Raw genomic sequence first — 20,909 nt, 5'->3', positions numbered from 1 at the left:
TTGTGTAATAGCACCCTAAGGCCTCCCTCACACAGCCGCTTTTGTACAGCGTTTAGCACTGCGTTTTCAGCGCTGCGCTAAACGCTGTACAACGCTTTCATTCATTTCAATTAGGGTTCTCACACAAGGCTGAAAACGCAGTATCTTCAACATTGCACTTTGACAGCGTCGCATGTTCTATTTTGGGCCATTTTCAGCCCTGTGTTGTCCATTGAAATGAATGGGCAATTGTTTCAGCGTTGCCGAAAATGCGGCACAACTTGGTACTGCACTTTTGGCAGCGCTAAACGCCCTAGCTACACTACCTGAGTAAAAAAAAACAGATCAGTACTCACCTTACAGGTGATGTCGGTGTCCCCGGCAGCGCTCTTGGGACTTTCAGGGGAACTTTCATAGTGACAGGGATTTAAAATCCCCGCCTCCAGCAAGAGATTGCTCTGATTGGCTGGGTCGGCTGAGTGACGGCCATCTGAGCCAATGAGAGCCAGTGCTGGATGCTTCCAATCACAGCCATTCATTCAGAGCAATCTACTGACTTCACAAGGTCCCGACAGCAGCGCCGAGGACAGCGATTTTTATTTTTTATCAGAAGCCTTTATAACACATGCCAGCGCTGCTGAAAGCAGGCAGAATCTGCAGTAAACACAGCGTTGAAAAACGCTGTGTTTCTGCAAACGCCTGTGTGAGAGAGGCCTAAGTCCGCACGGAAATTCCGCCACAATTCCGCCCCGTGTGAACCCAGCCGTAGGGCTTTTGATCAGCTACAGAATATGGCCACTTCACTAGTTTACAGTGTAAATAATTTAGAAATAGTATTAGGCTGGGTTCACACAGGGCGGATTTGCCGCTGAAATTCCGCGCGGAATTTCGCCGCGGCAAATCTGCCTGCGGCCGCTAATCTCGGCATTAGCCAGCCATGTGGACGAGATTTCTCAGAAATCTCGTCCACATGGGACGGGCAATCCGCTGCGGTAAGCCGCGGTTTCAGAATATGCAGCATGTCTATTTTTTTTTCATTTCCGCCGCGGCCGCGCTCTCCTCTATGGGAGCGCCGTCCCCAGCGGAAGAGCGAGCGGCCGGGCCGCTTCAAAGCCGCCGCGGGTTTTTCCGCCTCGGTTCTCCCGGCGAAAGTCTCGCGGTTTTTGCTGCGGCCAAACCGCGGGATTTCCGGCGGGAATACGCCCCGTGTGACCCCAGCCTTAAAGTATCTAGCTTTTTAATGTGTTTGCAACTTTACACACAAGATGCTGCAGCATTTGGGCTCATTCACATATCAGCAGAGGCATAACTTGAAGCTCCTGGGCCCCAATGCAAAACCCGTAACAGGGCCCCCAACTACAGGTGGTCCCCGACTTGCGAACAGGTTCCGTTCCGGGAGCCCGTTCGCAAGTCCGTTTTGTTCGCAAGTCGAACAAATGGTATGGAGTGGGTGGATCCCGCTCCATACAACGTCGGGTGCAGGCTGTTCTTACAGCGGGCACCCGGCGGCAGCAGTTCCGACGCGCCGCTTGTCAGAACTGTTAACACTTTAAATACCGCTCTGACAGCGGTATTTAGAGTGTTAACAGTTCCGCCGAGCGGCGCGGCTCGTCGGAACTGCTGCCGCCGGGTGCCCGCTGTAAGAAACAGCCTGCACCCGACGTTCAGGGGGCCTGTACAGAGTCCCTCGATGAGATAGCGGGACGCTGTGTGGTTGCTAGGCAGCCGGGGACCTCCTGAAAGGCCCCCAGGGCTGTCTATGCAGAGAGCCCATCAAGCGCACGGCTTGATAGGCGCTCTGCATAGACAGCCCTAGGGCCTTTCAGGAGGTCCCCGGCTGCCTAGCAACCGCGATCTGACCAGACTGGCTTCTATCAGGCTTGATAGAAGCCTGCCCGGTCCCTGCACAGCATGATGCAATAGCATTACATCATACTGTGCAGGACAGATAGTTCGTATCTAGCGAAATTCGTAAGTCGAATGTTCGCAAGTAGGGGACTATCTGTATAATGCTTCATTCATAGTACTGGGCTCCCTATATGGAGAAGAGAGGCCTCATGGGTCCCCTAAGGCTCCTGGGCCCGGGTGCAACTGCATCCCCTGCACCCTCTATAGTTATGCCCCTGCATATCAGTATTTGGTCAGTATTTTGCATCAATATTTGTAAGAAACAACCTGGAGTGGAATCAACCAAGAAAAAGTGTAATAGAAAGGCCAGTGTCACGTCTGCATCGAAGTCTCAGGTCAGATGTTCCGCCACAGATGCGGCTCAAAATACTGAAAGAAAAAGCCCTGCATGCAACGCTTTTTCTTCTGTCCAAAAGCCGGACTGATGGGCAGAAAGTGGATGGACCCCATTATAAGCTATGGGGTCCGCCTGGCGCTGTTTGGTTCCATCTAGAGAGAATCTGAGGGGATTCCTCTTTCCTGCTCCCCGAACTGTGCAGGAAAGCGTAACCCCCGAGCACAGGTGTGAAACCACCCAAAGTTTTGCATGTTTTCTGTATTTTGGATCCACTACTGCTTTTGCATTCCAAATACTGATGCAAACAAAATGCTGCTGTCTAAATGAGCCTTTAGGGAAGTTGTACAGATGTAGCCAAATTTAACTTAAAGGGGTTGTCTCGAGGAAGCAGTTAATTTTTTTTTTTGCCCAGTCCCCCCCATTAAACACACATTACTAAGCCCCCCTGTAAATGACATTTCTAGCTGGTTCGTACTTACCGTTCCAGCGTTTCAGCAACTTATAAAAGTTTCCTCAAGATGGCCGCCGGCTCTTTCCCCGTCGCTCGCTGCAGCCCGACGTGCGCGCTCCCGAGACGCCGCCAGCTGTGTCTCCATGGCAACCGGACGCCCCGCAGCCGCCGACCAGACGCCGACCAGACGCCCACCGCCAGGCAGCAGGTAAGCGGCGCTAGCCCCCGGCTCCCCAGCGCTAGACCCTCAGCCCAGGTGAAGGCCCCGGAGCCCAGCGCTAGTTCCCCCGGCCTAGCGACAGCCCCCCCCATCGCAGCGACAGCCCCCCCGGCCTAGCGACAGCCCCCCCCCGGCGCAGCGACAGCCCCCCCGGCGCAGCCCGGCGCAGCGGCAGCCCCCCCCGACCCATCACTTACCTGGGAGGCTTCTCGGGGCTGCTGGGCTGGGCTGGGCTTCTCCGCTGGGCAGCTCCAGTTTCTGCACCTTCCTCTAACAGAGGATGGTGCAGAATGGCCGCTCCAGCGCGCTCCCGAGCAGTGACAGCTCGTCTGCGCATGCGCAGAAGAGCTGTAGCGGGGAGCACACTGAAGCGGCTCGTGCTGAATGGAGAAGACCGGACTGCGCAAGCGCGTCTAAAAAAGCAAGCTGCCAGCGAATTTAGACGGAACCATGGAGACGAGGACGCTAGCAACGGAGCAGGTAAGTGGAATAACTTCTGTATGGCTCATATTTAATGCACAATGTACATTACAAAGTGCATTAATATGGCCATACGGAAGTGTATAACCCCACTTGGTTTCGCGAGACCACCCCTTTAACTGCAATTTGCTATGGGCAAAGCAGCATAATTCTTATTGGACTGCTTTACTACCGTGTTTCCCCGAAAATAAGACAATGTCTTATATTAATTTTTGTTCAAAAAGGTTTAACTTTTTTCATGTATAGCTGCCTGGACACTATTTAAATTGACTTTTTTAATTAACTGTTAGCAGGGCTTAATTTTGGAGTAGGGCTTATATTTCAAGCATCCTCAAAAAGCCTGAAAAATCATTTTGCATCCTCAAAAATTCTGGAAAATCATGCTATGTCTTATTTTCAGGGTATGTTTTATTTTCAGGGAAACAGGGTAGGTCTTGGTTTGCCTAGTCACAGCAAATTATATAATGCCTATAATATAAATGTACATAGCAGGTTAGGCGAGGCAGAGATTGTGTCCACACTGACTGCAGCTCTGAGAGCAGTGTATAAGCAGGAAGCTGAGCCTGACAATACAGCCCCTCCCCCAGAGCTAACAAACATCCTAATGTTCCAGTTGTTAGGGAAGCTGAATGCCTAACAACAGGCAGTAGATTGTAGGGGGGCTGCATTTTAGCCTTGATTTCCAGTGGTAAAACAAAAATAATAAAAATAAATAAAAGTATATTGCAAGATTGATGAGAAACACAGGCTATGAAATGAGCATATGTTTTCTTCTGCCGTTTGATGCGCAGGAATATAATGTATAGAATCATTTCTATTTCTGGTCAAAAGAAGACTTCTCTGTTCTACAAATATATCAAAATCTGGTTGCTCATGGATGGGCGTGAGGTGAACCCTGCTGGGTACTAGTGCTGCACCACAGCTGTCAGAGAATTGGAAATGCGCTGTTGGCTGTGATTTTTAATCTGATTTTCTTGTTTATTTGATAAATAAGCCAAGGCTTTGTTCACATCTGCATTAGGCCGGCTTCCCATGGCCGTGACGGAGACGCCAATACTTACCTGCTTGACGCGCCGCCCGCGTCATGTGATGCGCCGCCCGCGTCATATGACACGCCCACAGCGTCACATGACGCGCCGGCCGCGTCATATGACGCTGTGGGCGGGGAAGTGGTTTCACGCTATCTTCTGCTGTGCTACAGCGGAAGATAGCGTTTCGGACGGCTTCCATTGACTGCCATGGAAGCCGTCCGCGCGTACACCCGCAGCAAATAGAGCATTCCGCGGGTGAGGACGGGAGATTTCACGGTGCGGAATTCTGCGATGGAATTCCGCACCGTGAGCATTGAGCTATTAGGTTCAATAGAACCTATTGGCTGCGGGCAACGCGGCGGAAATCCGTCCGTGGGAAGGAGCCCTTAGAGGCTCGGTTCAGAGCCTGCAGGGCAAATCTGGCATAAATTCACGAACAAGATAGTTAAGCATGCTGCGCTATTTTGTACAGGAAAATGGAATGCAGCATGCCGGAAACCCAACAGACTCCATCATGTGTTGGATGCAATGCTTCAGTTATTCTCATTGTATTCTCATTGCTCCAATGACACAGCTGAACAATTAATATCAGAGCGCAGATAATACCAGGACACACAATTCCACATAACAGAAATGCTTGCACAGCAACTCCTTAATATATATATTGATGACCCGAATTATATGGCACAATTCTAATAAGTATGTATGAAGGAATTTCTGTATAAGAATGGTACACGAACTTCAAAGTTATATACAACTGAAGCATATGTGTAGAGCACAGCCCCCCATATTCAGAATACAGCTCCCGGCGTGTATCCACTCCCCAGCTCTCTAGTTATCAGAGCCCCCCCCATACCATATAGCTGCCTTCTCTGCAGTGCACTGATAAGCCTGGGATCAGTGCGGTATACACACATAGCACAGACAGGCTCAGCCATTCATCCCTGCACTGGAGCTCTGCATCACCCCCTGGCTCATCAGTGCACAGAGCACTGCCCGCTCACCCGTCCTGGCGCTGTGTCTCCTAATAGTGGGCTGATCACATTCAGAGTCATGCTGTATAAGAATGGATAATTCATTACAGAGTGATTAGGATTTACCGCACATACAGTCTTATAGGTACCTGCAATTGAGACACGCATATCAGGCAGAGGGGAGCTCTAGGGAAATGAAGACCACACATTTTATATTGGCTGACATTATAGGTACGGCATTCACTACAGCAGGGAAGATATTGCAGTTATACAATTATATACAAGGACGCTTAAACCCACAGAATTAATCCTCGATTAGGAATCAGTGGGAGGCTGATAGTGGTCCCATAGAAAACTCACATTGGGATGAAATCCTGCAGATGACCCCTAATGACCCCTAAGTGAATCACATAGACTCACAAATATATTTGATACATAGGGTATATCATACTCCAGCCTTTTTGCATGATATAGAGGTAAGAGAAAACTCAAGTAGCAGGACTGACAGATATGATGTGGCGTTGTCCAAAACTGAAGCGATACTGGAGTGAGGTCCACTCTCTGATTAACACGGTATATAAAATAAATCTGGAGTTTATGCCATTAGTATGTATCCTAGGATATATAAGTGATATACCAGTGGAGGAGCATGAACAAGTAGTGGTAGCGAGACTCTTGTATATCACAAGAAAATTGATAGCGCAGCATTGGCTGATGAGTCCCCCGTACATTGAGGGAATTTAAGGATAAAGGCCCCCTGCACACGGGTGGAAATTCCGCCGTGGGATTTCCCGCAGAATTTCCGCCCGTGGGAGCTGCCAAAGGATTACGATAGAAAACGCAATCCTAGGTAGACGGCCGTCATTTGTCCATGTGAAATCAACGCGGAAAACAAATCACGGCATGTTCTATCTCTGTGCTAGTCTCGCAGAGGCCTGCACAGAAATGTCACTCCTGGGCCGCCGGCTCCACTCTGCGCATGCACCGGCTATCCGGCAGCCGGCACATCACAGAGCCGGAGCCACGGGAGCAGGTGAGATGCACACTGGTCCCTGCAGGGGCACGGGTCGGGTCCCGCTGCCAGAATTCTCACAGCGGGATCCGACCTGGCTGTCTGCAGGCAGCCAAAGTCAACCAACTCTTGCCATGGGAAAAAGGCATATACCTTAAACATAAAGCCGGACACAAATACAGTCAGATCTGGTCCAAATGGTTGGATGCATTTGTCTTGGCACAATTGAACTTGCACATTAGGTAAACTGAGTGTACAAGAGAAACAATATAAAGGGTATATCCTAGTCACAAGAGAGAGCAAAGTAGTGACCCATGAAATAATCATAAGGCATGTATGTAAAGGCCCATTTACACGGGACGAATGTCGGGCAAACGATGCCCGACACTCGTCCCCGCATGAACTCGCTCCCATGCTGTTGCACAGGAGCGAGGATCGTTGGCTCACAGCGGCTGGAGATTTCTCTCCTCGCTCTCCCCTGCCCCTCTCCTTTCACTTAACATAGCAGCTGCTTATTACTGAACAGCTGCTGTTTACACTGAACGATCATCGTTTTTGCAGCCTAAACGATGAAAGATGAGCTGAACAATGATCATTTCGTGTAAACAGCAGCCATTCAATGTAAACAGCAGCTGTTCAGTACTGAACAGCCGCTGTTTTAAGTGAATGGAGAGGGGCGGGGGAGAGCGAGGAGAGAAATCTCCAGCCGTCCTGCTGAGAGCCAATACTCACTCCTACACATCATTTGCCTGACGTTCATCCGTATAAATGGGGCTTAAATGTATCTGGTTGACTGTTTATATTACAATATAATGCAGAAATACAATGGCAAGGGTTGTAAAGTGGTTGTACATGTATGGGGGATGGGTAAAGTACAGTATTCACTGAAGTGTGGATTGAGCTCATTGATAGTATAACTGACTGTTCTCAAAGGGACAAAGTTAAAGCGATAATGTGAAAGGATGGAAAATTCCATGGACTAATATTCCTGCTGTTTACTCAGGATGCTGGCCGATCTATATATTGGATACACGAGAGAGACTCAAGGGAGCGGGGGTGGGGGTTTCCAACACTTTTTGCTTTGTTTTTTATTTAGTTTTGTTAAATTACAAGTGATGAAAATCCAAATAAAAGAATATTTACTATAAAAAAAAGAATGGAGAATTAATCTATTTAATTAGATTAGTTGTCCGGCTATACTTACCTGTAGTAGTATGTGCCAACCAATCAAATAAATGTCCGCCCATATAATGCGTGGACTGGCTGCATTTGCCCAAGAGCTGCTGTTTGAAGCAGCTCTGCTTTGGCTAATGGAAGAGGGTCCCCTAATAGGGCATATGGGCAGGGGTTCTTGTAATGAGATAATATCTTTTTGAATTTCCGTTTTTCAGGCCTTAGGCCTCATGTCCACGGTGAATATCAGGCCCGCCACGGATTCTTCATGCAGAATCCCGCAGCGGGTACATTCTTTCCCGCGGACATGAGGCCTAAAAATAAGCATTACTTACCTGTCCAGACGCTGCGGATCTGCCCTCCGTCGTGGCCGGATCTTCTTTCTCCGGCCCGGCAAATGTGCTCGGCAGCGTGCCGTGCGCATGCGCCGTGCACTCTCTTTTTTTGAACTCCTGCTTTCCCGCGCTCCCGCGCCGGAGAGCAGGAATTCAGCTGCGGGTGTGCCGCGGATCCGGACGGCTTCCATAGGCTTCAATAGAAGCCTGCGGGGGCTGTCCCCACGGGAGCCCCGCACTAAAATGCAGCATGCGGGTGTTTTCCGGCACATGCAATCCGCGCCTCAGGGGAAAATGACATCCGCAGGTATTTAATTACCTGCGGGGGTTCAATGCATCCCTATGGGGCGCGGATCACGTGTGTGAGTGACCCACTGCGGATCTGTTCCCGTGGACATGAGGCCTAAATTGTCATTAGGCTTTCTTTCAGATTTATGAGAAATGTTGCAGCCACATGGTTCGCAGAGTAGCAGGTTGAGTATATTCAGGACAGCACTTAGCCATGCTGTAGGTGCCAATGGTTGACCTCCAAACTCTTGTGAAGATCCAGTGTTGTCACTCCCAAGGAATAGAAAGTGCTTCTTCATATGCACCAACACCCCTCCATGTCCAAGTTGCCATGGAGAGGGAGGGGGTGACACACTGCTGGATTGGGGATTTCTTGGAGGCTATTTATTGGGGAAGGGTGGGATTGGAGTTTCTATCACTCTGTAGGTTTTCCACAATCCATTTTAGTACTAACTATACATTGCCTTTATCATTACCTATCCTCAGAATGCGCAGAACGTACCCAAGTGCGCAGCTTCACTTTAGAGTTGACTATTGATTGGAACTGTGAGCCCAGACTTCATTGTCTGTGTGTGGTATCTCTGTGGGAGACGGAGAGTACCTGCCCGTGTTTAGCACTTGAAAACAATGTATAATGTCTAACAATGTTCTTATCGTCATTCAGGTATGGGGAAAGCGATTCTTCAAGTATTTGACAGTGACCTCACAGGAACTGTAAGAGGGCACTATGCCCTGTGTAATGTGTATGGGATCAGCCAGAGTCAGTGATACACAGACTGTTATGAAGTGTTGAGAATTACTCACGGTCTGTAACTTTAATATTTTCGCTGTGATTATATAGGTATTGCTATTTCAATAGCTTTGGCTGATTTGTTCCGCCTTTCATTAAACAGGTTGTCCCTCAAATAAATATTAATTTACTCACAAAAAAACTGAAATATTTTTCTTTGGTATCATTCAAAAAAATGGCCCCATGTCCAATCATTGCTGTTATCTAAGAAGATAGTGCTGTCCATATTGCAGTGGTCCAATTTGGTACTGCAGGTACAGTTCACTACTGTGCCTGTAGTACCAAACTGGGTTGCTACAATGTTGACAGCTCTCTACTTCCAGTGCTGTCCCCACTGACAGCAGGACCAGAGATTAGCTGATCAGCAGAAATACTGAGTGGGGAACCTCAGCTGATCAGCTATTGATTACCTGTCCTGAGGAAAGGTCTCGATAGTAAAAGTCCTGGAGAACCCCTTTAATCACTTGTTCACTAACATCTATCTTCAAAATATTTTTGCTGACAATTTAACTAAAGGCGTTGTCTGCCCATTTTTTTCGGGCCCCCCGTGCGTTAGGCCATATGTTGTCATAAGCGAACAGGGGAGCAAGTAATGGCGCAAGCTTCACTCTCATTGAAATCAATGGGAGAGCCGCACTGCTAAGGCACTTTCTGCCTCTCTGCTGGTCAAGTCGTCACATAATATTGATTACTAGTGATACCAGGAAAGTTATGGCATTTCTAGAACTTGGTATCAGAGTTACAAATCATGTTTTTGGCAGTTAACACTATGGTAGTGGTCATGCCTTTAACCCCTTAATGCCACAGGATGTAAGTTTACGTCTTGGCTGCGGGATACTTAACGAAACCAGATGTAAACTTACGTCATACGGATGGCGCGGGTTCAGAAGCTGAGCCCGCGCCATCCCGCAGCAGGACCCAGCTGTTACCGATACCCAGCCTCCCGCTGCAACACCGGGTATACATAATAACAGCGATCCCCACTGTTAACATCCTACATGCAGCGATCTATGCACCCAAAAAAAGGGTACCAAAAAAAGCCACAGTTCGCCAAGCCAAAAACAAGCCCTCATACGGCCAAGTCGACAGAAAAATAAAAACAATTATGGCTTTTGAAAAGTGGAGATGAAAATCCCCCTAAAAATCATTGCATCCTCAAGGGCAAAATAGGTAGTGTCCTTAAGGGGTTAAAATTAGAGATGAGCGAGCACCCTAATGCTCGGGTCCGCTTTATTCGAGAGCTCTACTCAAGTAACGAACCCCATTGACTACAATGGGAGACTCGAGCATTTTTGCATGTGGGACGCCGAGTGCCGAGCTCTTTTTTTTCTTGGTTCGTGTTCTCTCTCTCTCTCTCTCTCCAAAAAATTTGCCATTGACGCGCGCTGTGACGGGGAGGAGCCAGAAACTGGGGCGGGGTCCAACTCAGCTTGATACTTGTTTGAGTAACGAGCACCAACTGGTACGCTAATACTTGAACGAGCATCAAACTCGGCAGAGTGCGTTCGCTCAGCTCTAGTTAAAACCCTTTTTGCATTTTAATATTTCATATGGCTCAAGACCACCTGTCATATTTAAAGGGTCTCTGACCTACAAAACCTTATGGATCTGTGATACGGAAGTTAATTTGAGTATTCTGTACACTAGTAAAGTGTGTAACTCTCATCTATACCTCATGATGGGCAAAATAAAGAGGCCAAAATAAAAGTCTACACTTTTAAGTGACATGTTTACTGTAGCCAGATAGGCAGCACATACGAGTCAAGTGTAACCATCCAGACAAGGTATTGCAACAGGCAATACAAAGGGTACAGTACACTCCAAAGTAATGCATTTATATTTATCCACGTGATTCACAGTGGCTACCCCCAAAATGCAGTGAAAGCACGAGCCTTGCAGTAGTATTTTTATACTGGGTTTTGTGCGGATGGCGGTGGCAGTCAGGTGAGGAGAAGGACTAAGGGATTGAGAAGCAAAACATCGCTAATAATAATAATCCAGCAGTAAGCGGCATTCATTGTAGCCTAGTACCACGTTTATATAATGTACTTATGTCTGTGCTCCTAGGATGATTCTGACTCCTGTACAGAAGCCAACAGTTTGACTAATCTGTCATTACAACTCTCCAGACTTCTTCAAGAGTATAAAGAAACCTCACAGGAGGCCAAAAGTTATTTACTCAATGTGCTGGCTGATCTGTACACCCTTGAGTCTTCATCCTGTTTAACACAGTCTACATAGGTCATTTTTGGTTGGGAAAAAATCCCCATAACCGTGTGCTGTACATAAGAAGTGGCTATCTGCCTGCTCACAAACACTACAATATCCATTCTGAAAACTGTCATGACAATATTAAACAGTTTCAACAACCACCAGCGCAATCGCACAACTATTTCATGTTCACTGCATTCCACCTCTCACGTGGCGAGGAGGAGGCTGAGATTGTGGAGGGACTGGTACCCAGCTTTCACGAGACTCTGCACGTCAACCGGACAAGCGACCATCATCTTCAGCCACAGCTGTACAGCAATCCCCTTAGCCCTCTGCTCAATATCGATGAGATGACAAGCTTGAAGTTGTTAAAACACAGGCTGATTTGTACCCAGCTTTCCCGGACATCTGCACGCATGCGAAGCGAAAGCTCAAATCATGACCTGATCGTTCTAGCACACTCCAAAGCTCTACAATGCCCATATAAATACACACTGCCATCACCAAAGTTCACGGCCGTTGGACTCAAATGCAAATTACCCACAGGTATGTCCTTAGAGATATGGTTTCGCGTTAACACGGATGAGGTTCACTAATTAATTGCAAGTTTAATTCTAAAAAGTAGCAGTGCCTATTTACAGAAAAATACAAAAAGGATGTTACAAGGTAGTAGGTAGGAGGCATACATAGGGCAGTCCGCATGCATAGTGACCTTCAAGGGGCTGACCCTGATCAGATTTTTAAACCCTCAGCGAAGTAACTCTCATTTAGCTCCTTCCAGCCTCCATGGGGGTCTGGCTTGCATTGAAGCGCAGGGACATAGAAATCCATATTTCTTTGATAACTCCGTGTGGGTGGGACCCATAGTCAAAATATGACGGCGAAGTTTCCTTTCATGATTTTACGTATGTTTTGAACCCACGAACGACTATATTCGGATACATCTTTTCCAAGATATGCAGTTATGGAGTCTCTGAGCATCTTACAACGATGGGAATCCCAACACTTTATTTGTGGTGATGCGGCATTTCGCAAAATATCGTTGTCGGTGGGCTGCGACGTACAGATTAGTCATAGTTTCCAAATTACATTTTCCCCTTTCTTTGAGAGAGAGTCTGTTTGGTTGAATTTTGTCTCCAAAACGTTATCGGGTATGGCTGAAACCAGCTGCACAAGGGGCAAAACATCCCGGAGAAATCACTGGGATAGGAAGGGCCTATTCCTGTCCTTATCTCCTAATTTCCTAGCTTTGGTTTAGCAGGGGCTGTGGTACATCACAGACCCCCAAGGGTAATGTGACAGTCGTTCTGAAGCCTGCTTTAAAGCTCCCTTTCAGCCCCCCCAGCTATCCTAGATACTGAAAAGCATTTAATCCTTCCACCTACAAACACACAGAATGTCTGACAGGCTATAGCCTCTACATTCTAATATCTATCTATCTATCCCATTTCTATCTATCTATCTATCTATCTATCTCATATCTATCTATCTATCTATCTATCCCATATCTATCTATCTATCTATCCCATATCTATCTATCTATCCCATATCTATCTATCTATCTATCTATCCCATATCTATCTATCTATCCCATATCTATCTATCTATCTATCTCATATCTATCTATCTATCCCATATCTATCTATCTATCTATCCCATATCTATCTATCTATCTATCCCATATCTATCTATCTATCTATCTATCTATCTATCTATCTATCTATCTATCTATCCCATATCTATCTATCTATCTATCTATCTATCTATCTATCTATCTATCTATCTCACATCTAGTAAGGGCAAATTCAAGGGGGAAGGATGTCAACTAAACTTTCCTAATGTCCTGAACGGCAGCTGGGGGGGACACTTTATCAATCTCTTTATATTACACCCCTGACATGTGACAGTCACATGGCACACAGCAAGTACATAATGACATTGTGTACTTGCTGCGAGCCACCGATTGCCATACACTATTTTGGTGTGTATGAGCGCGTAATACACAGCAAGATAGAATATGCTGCTATCTTTATTACATGTGTATTTCGAGCAATATGTATGATCAGCAGCAATTGAGTCTATGGCAGATTGATACAACGTATTCTGCGTATAAGACCCGCGTGCAGAATACGCTGTACCAACACGGTCGTGTGAAGGAGCCCTAATACCCATCCGGAGTTGTATTAACTGCATATGAAAATTCTGTGCCTGGAAGGCAATCCCCTAGGTTAGGTGCACGCGCTCTCGTACTGACAGGCCGCAACACTGTCATTTTTGCTCAGGGTTGTGTAGTTAACTGAAACCAAACAGGAAACCTAGATATCAGTACGATAAGATGGTTAGTGCCCTCCATCTCCTTTGCTGTCTGAACAGACCAAATTCTTCAGCCAGGCCCACATGGGCAGATTTTAATTGCAGAATTCGCGATTGCCGTCCGCGCAAAAGATCCCTTGGTAAAATGCGGGCTTTGAAAGGCATGCATTTTTGTTTTTTGTCCAAACTCGCGGATATAAATTGCGTATTCCGCGAGCGACAGAAAAAACGCAGCATGCGGATTGCACGTGGACAGCCTCTATTGAAGTCAATGGATGGAAGTGTTCTGTCACCCATACACTATTGTGTATGAGCGATGGAAACGCTTGCAACTTCAGAGGAAAATAGATAGAAAAGCTGGAATGCCGGCTGGAGGGGAGAGAGAGAGCTTTCCTCCACATGGACAAGATGCTCTGCATAGCGCACATCCACACGGAAAAGCACTTGGATCCGCGATCTTCAGCATTCACTCGCAATTATTTTCCGCAAATGTCTTCCGCTGTGGAAATCCACATGCGGAATCTGACCCATTCATGTAAGCCCGGCTTTGCTGTGCAATATGCACCTATGAATAGGACCACCTGGGAAAGACATAGCCAGACTGATTTGACAGTTATCGAAGATTCTCAAAGACATTTATGCAAGAACTAAATCTCCATAACTAAATTGCTTCAGAAGGAAAGGTATATGTGTGTTATGTACCAATCACATTAGGGGCAGGTTTGTATATGCATACAGATGTAGCAGAGTTCAACATGACTTGTAGTACATTATAAAAACTTGCTGTGCCACAACTACTTTAGCCTTTTAATTACTTTACGAAGTTTTTTGTAGTGTAAGGTTGGGTATACATTGGGCAAATTTGCCGCGGGATTTCACTGCGGTGAATCCGCCTGCGGTCGCTAATCCCGGGTTTAGCCAGCCATGTGGATCGGATTTGTCAAAAATCTCGTCCACACGGGGCGAACAATTTGTCACGGCAAAGCCAGCACTGCGGCGCAGATTTCCCATGATGCAGCATGTAATTTCTTTTTTTTTTTCCGTTGCGGCCTCGCTCCTCTCTATGAAAGAGCCGGCCACAACGGAAAAGCATGCTGCAAAACTGCTCCAAAACCCGCGGCTAAGTGACGTGGGTTTTAAAGCTGCACTTATCCTGCGGAAATCTCACAGTTTTTTGCTGCGGCAAAACCACAAGATTTATGTGATGAAAGCGTCCCGTGGGAACCCAGCATAAGGCTGGTGTGGTGTTATGCTCTGACTCTAGATTGGAGTCTCGGATAGTAGTCAGCAAGGGCGGGCAACGTGGTTAGGCAAGCCAGGGGTCTGTACACAGAGAGGGCGATGCAGTACAGTGGATTTCGCAGAGACGTAGTCAGGAAACAAGCCAGTGTTCGGTACAAGGAGAGCAATCTTCTTTTAGAGGGAGCAGGTATAGAAGGAGATGGTTTAAAGGCTGAGGGCTCAATAAATAAGCAAGAAGGGAGTGGCAGGGCCAAGCTTTTAAAGTGTGCCAGTCAAGGGACGGGTGGAGCCAGACAGCGAAACAGGAAATGTGTCAACAGAAGCAAGGATAATGCTACAATTCAGCAGGGGAGCTGTCCAGCAAGCTGGATAGCTCGGCATACAGAGCTGTTGCAAGGAGCACAAGAGTTCCCAGGTTCATGTTCTAACAGCTGGCTTCACATGGACGAGAAAATTGGCAAGATTTGTGCCTTGTGAGACGCACTAATCTGAACCCTATTCTTTTGAATGGGGTCATACACATGAGTGATTTTTTTTTTCCCCGCACGGCACTGTGGTGCGATCCGGTAATCACAACGTGGTATGTCCTGTCTTCTTGTGCATGCTCTCACATCGCATTGACCATTGTTTTTAATGGGATCCATGGCAGCATCACACCATGTGCATCTCCCATTGAAAACTATGAATCACAGCCCGATATCACCCTCACCCGTGTGAAGTTAGCCTTAAGTGAACAATACTTTTACAATACCTTTCTGCAACGTTATCACACAAGTTAAAATCTGCTACATTTCTGCATGAACTCAGACATAGTGTCTGAACAATGGAAAAGGAACCTGTCATGTGGCTAGTACAAATTCTGCAGGTTCTCAGGCATCCAGGTCAGGGCGCTCTGGCACGATTTAAAGCATAACAACAATGTCATATTGTTATATCAACAGATCTTGTTTTTTAATGACACAGTGATGTGATACCTTTAATTAAAGATAAGTCCCAGCGGAACACATAACCAAAATATCGTCTTTGTATGTTTGTTCTCAGCATGTTGTTAATGTTTATAACACTTATTAATGGAGTTCGGGCGTCCTTTTACATTACTGAATAGGCAGCAATAGAGTCTGACCACGATTCTTATTTTATTATGAAGGTGTATGAAGATCACGTGAATGTCCCAGGTTTTTGGATTGAAGTTTTGAGAGCCCTATCTACTACACTTTGGAGCTCGACTAAACATATCACTGATTTAGGGCTTATGTCCACGGTCGGGTTTGAATTTCAGGATCCGCGTGGAGCACCTGTGCGGATGATCCACAGTTCAAGCCGCCCATAGACAATCATGGGCACCCGCAGCTTAATTAAAGCATGCAGGTTTGTTTTCTGGATTGCAGCATGCTTTGTTTTGCCGCGGATCCCGCAGGGACGGCTTCCATTGAAGTCAATGGAGGCTGTACGATCTGCAGCACACCCGGAACTGTCACTACGGGCGTGCTGCGGCTGGCCGGCCACCCACATGCACGGAGGAGATGACAGACGACCTGCACACATCCGGACTGGTAAGTAATGTCTTCATGCCGCGGGCAGGGTAGGATCCCGCCGCGGGGCTCCCCCCCACAGAACCCGACCTGCCCGTGGACATGAGGCCTTAGTTCCTCAGTGTTCTAAGTCCTAAGCTGCAAACATTTCATGGCTGCACCTTGTATGTTTGAATGCTTATACAGTCAAGCAGCTTTTCCACCTTATTCCGCTGTGGAAATCTCTCCCCATAGAGAAAAGAGAGTTGGCAGTGCAAACTGCGATACATTTGAATTCTGTGCCACATGTCAGTTTTCACGCTGCTTCTCCACAGCTGACTGTTGGCAACGTGTGAACGAGATTTTTGCAGATCTTGTCCACTTTGATACTTAGTCTCAGGTTTAAAAATGCATGCAGAATTTTTGTGCGGAAATTCCGCCCCGTGTAAGCCCAGCCTAAGGTTTGTGCCTTATTCCCAGCCTTTTGGTTTATACCATTTCTCTCCTAAAAGGTGTTTGTACGGTTTCTTAGTGTCTTACTTTTAGCTTATTGACTTTGGGTTTATTAGTGTTCAGCTTTACAACTGGAAGAAAATTTTCTATCACTCCATGTTTTATTCAGTTCACAAGGCTGACCTGCTGGGATTCAAACCTTCTTGTAGAGACGTCTTGTATATGAGAAAAGGGGAATTTTTTGTATAGACTATCTGCTTGGCCTGCGTATATGGAAGTTTTTGGCAAGATGCAAATTGGGTCACAGTCTTGTAATTGTAAAAGTCCTGAGATTTCAGCTGAATGACAACGTATTTCCGTTTAGCGGGAGCCTTGATGATAATTCTGTACACAGCAAGTGGGTCATGCATTTCAAGATTTGACTTTAATGCTATGGATAGCGTCCACCTCCTGGACTCCGCTCTGTCCTGGTTGTTAGAACGTTTGTTCTATAATCTTCACCTTATTATCGTTGCACAAGAACTCTGGTATTGTCACTGACAGCAATAAATTTTGGTTCTGTGGGACCCAAGTTTCTGACCATACAATGATTTTTTTTCTAGATTGAGCCATCTTTTTGTGAGGAGTTAGCACACTATGGTATCGGTGGATACGGTATTCTGGGGAGTTAGAACAAAATGGAATGATTGGTATCCCTCAGACATACAATCGAAGCTTGCACAATACTATCTCCTCGTAGACAACAAGAGGTACAACACAGATGTCTATTTAAGGGCTGAAGTCCACAGGTGGGTTTGAATTCCGAGATCCGCATGGGACACCTGCGCGGATGATCCGGAGTTCAAGCCACTCATAGAAAATCATGGGCATGTGCAGCTTAATTAAAGCATGCTCCATCTTGCCGCGGATCCCGCAGGGACGGCTTCTATTGAAGTTAATGGAAGCAGTCTGATCTGTGGCACAGCCGGAACTGTCACTCTGGGTGTTCCACAAATCCCACGAAAGCATGAGACTTTAAAAAAAAATCTCCACTGTGCATGTGCGGGGGGCGTGCCGTCTGGCAGGTGCGCCCACATGCTGGCGTGTCCGGCCACATGCACGGAGGAGAAGACAGTCGACCCACACGCATTAGGACTAGCTAGTAATGCCCTTATGACGCGGGCAGGGTGGGATCCTGCAATGGAGCTCCTGCAGTGCTATGGAAAGCTTCAGAGGGCGTGATCAGGCACCCTAATTGTATAGAACTAAGTGTATGTTTACACAAACGATATATCCTTTGAATGAGCAAACAATGGCAGCCTGTTTATACAGGCAGATACATTGTTGACTTGTTTAAACAATAGATCATTAATTCATTTACATTCACTGTTTAAGTGAATGAGAACGACTGAGCAATCGGTATTTAAACTGAACATTTTTGCTCCTCTAAGATTCTTTGAAGGATAATTGTTCCACTTCAAAGGACTTTCATAGATTGTAAATAAAGCATAGTCATTTTTAGAAAAGTTCTAAAACTTTATACTTTGTTTCAGTACGCAATTTCGTTTTGTATTTTGCTGTTCTCACAGCTGCACAGTTCACAGCAAAGAGCTCCATACTGAGCTGCAAACCTGTATCCAATCACTATCTGCAAACACATAGGTTTCGCTTGGCTGACAGTAAAGTGCAGATTTAGAAAATTGTGAAATTTGACCCACAAAGTGTATTATAAACTATTATAACTCTTCATTTCACAATAACAGAGCTCTATTTACATAAAATACTATTATTCCTGTACGAAAAGTTAATTTGCAAAACACCACAAATATTATTCTATTTATCTATTAATATGGTACAAAGAGTTCCTAAATGTTAGCAGACCATAATAGAAGAAATAACATTTATTTATACTGTTTTGTCAAAGTAACCCTTGGGACCTGCAGCTTTAGGGCAGCGTATTACAAGGCCTCTTTAAGGAATGAATGTACAATGCATTTCATTCAGAGTAGTATATGTTGTGTAACCTACTCTAAACTACCACTGGGGGGAGCTGTTGCTCAGCTGACATTTATTTCACTTGCGTTATTGTCACTTTATGACAATTTAAGACTTTGTTCAAACAATATTCTATAATGTATATTTTCAAGTCTGCTCGTATTTTGTAGTTTTGTAATATAATAGAGCCATATATATTGTTAAGAAAAGAGGCGAGGACACAAACAACTTTGTATTTTTGTCATTTTACATTTTTGTAGATGCAAGGGAAAAATAATTACTAATAATTTATAGAATAGAAAACAAATATTGTATTTGTTTTTAAAAAAAGCCAAAAGGGGCTACTCCTCCTTTGCAAGACAGGAGTATACATTGTGCTGATATGTGAAGGGGCCTCAGTCAAACATAGTGTGGTGTATAGTAGAAGGTAAAATATCTTTTAGTACTAGAAGAACAAATAGCCGTGACTACAGAATTGTATTACTATCACTGAAAACAGTAGTTCCAACACAGAACTTTTTACCTGTTAATACCTGAGAAGTGAGGTTTTAGCAAGCAGCCACTGGAATGACATTCTATGCAGAGCAGTATCCAGTTTTCCGAAGCGGCAAATCATCAAAAATGGTTGAATAACGGTTGAATTATTATGGTAGTGTTGTGAATGGGAGTATCACGACGCAGATTCAGGATACGATGCAAACAAAGGAGTTACAAAATGACAGCATTTATTCACAAACAAAAAAATTGAAAATATACTGTAAATCAACAGTACAGTTCAAGGAGCAATCCTGTAGAACAGAAAGACAACCTATGTGACGTATTGCACAGTTTACATTTAAAGGGGTTTTCCATAGAAATACTATCGATGATCATCAGGATAGGTCATCAATAGTTAATTGGCCGGGGTCTGTCGCTTTAAATTCTGACCAATCAGCGGTGCGGGCGCAAGCTGTCAGTGCGGCAATAACACAGAGGTCAGAGCGGAAGCCTCCACGCCGACCTCTGTGTAATGGCCGGCACTTGTAACTGCAGGCACGGGTCTCACTGAAATCAATGAGAGCCATGCTTGCAGTTACAAGTGCCAGCTACTACATGAGAGATCAGCACGGAGACTTCAGCTCCAAATACATAGAGGTCAGAGCAGAAGTCTCCGCGGCGACCTCCCATGTAGTGACCGGCGCTTGTAACTGCAGGTATGACTCCCATTGATTTCAATGAGAGTCGTGCCTGCAGTTACAAGCGCCAGCCACTACACACAGACTTCCATTCCGACCTCTGTGTTATTGCGGCGCTGACAACATGTGCCCGCACAACTGATCGGCTAGGGTCCCAAGCGATGGACCTCGGCTGATCAACTATTGATGACCTATCCTGATGATAGGTCATTAATAGTATTTCCATGGAAAACCCATTTAAGAGAATAGCATTTCACCTTCCACAGTTCAGTAATTCTGAAACACAATTTAGGGAAACACTAATAACTATGTCTCTTTTGGCTCAATTCTGTTTAAGACCACTTCCTCAGTCTACTCCCGAATACTCAAGCCTGGAATTGGTAACGGCTATTCACGTAAAGGACCATTTACACCAGCAGATGATTGCTCAAAGATCGCTCGTATGACAGTTTGAGTGACAGCTTTGAGCGATCATTTTGCATAAAGTATTAAGTAGCTACTCAGCTGCTTAAGTACCAATTAGGTGTGCAAATGAAGACTCAGCTGAATGCAGTTAAAAGCCAGAGGGCTCTTATCTGTGCTCAGATTCTTTGTTCTCCATGGGTAAACAATGGTATTAGCACTCCCCATGGAGAATTTTTGATAAGAGTGAAGGACGATTTTTAGGTTGGACTGAATTTAATGATCAGCTAGCAGTGCCCGAAAAGCGCACAATAGGCACACATTTAGACGCACCGATTATCGCTAAAACGATCGCCGATTAGCGTTTTTTTAGCAATCATCGGCTGGTGTAAATGGGCCTTAAGAAATGTCCTATAGCTTCTAAAATTATCCTGCAACAGCCCTGCTGGCTAACTATTTAGTTCATAACAGTGTGCACACCTAGCGGCTTTACTGAGGCCATCCTCACTTACAACCCGATGCCCTCCTTAGGTCTAGATCCATGTACTCTGTAGCGCAGTCCTGCAGTTTTTCTCTGTTCCCCAAACAGCTCTTTGCTTTGAGTCCCTAGCACTCTTCCCAGCAGGGGAGCAGCAGCAAGATATTTAGCC

General features: G+C 45.8%; 1 protein-coding gene across 2 annotated transcripts in view; it reads left to right on the top strand.

Moving 5' to 3' along the window:
• CLCN2 (chloride voltage-gated channel 2) overlaps window positions 1–20,909 on the top strand; it is a 138,243-nt gene that overhangs the window by 36,058 nt on the left and 81,276 nt on the right. The gene's annotated exons all lie outside the window — the stretch shown is intronic.

Source organism: Eleutherodactylus coqui, chromosome 1, assembly GCF_035609145.1.
Source record: "Eleutherodactylus coqui strain aEleCoq1 chromosome 1, aEleCoq1.hap1, whole genome shotgun sequence".
NCBI classification, from domain to species: Eukaryota; Metazoa; Chordata; class Amphibia; order Anura; family Eleutherodactylidae; genus Eleutherodactylus; species Eleutherodactylus coqui.
This window is presented reverse-complemented; position numbering and strand designations above follow the sequence as displayed.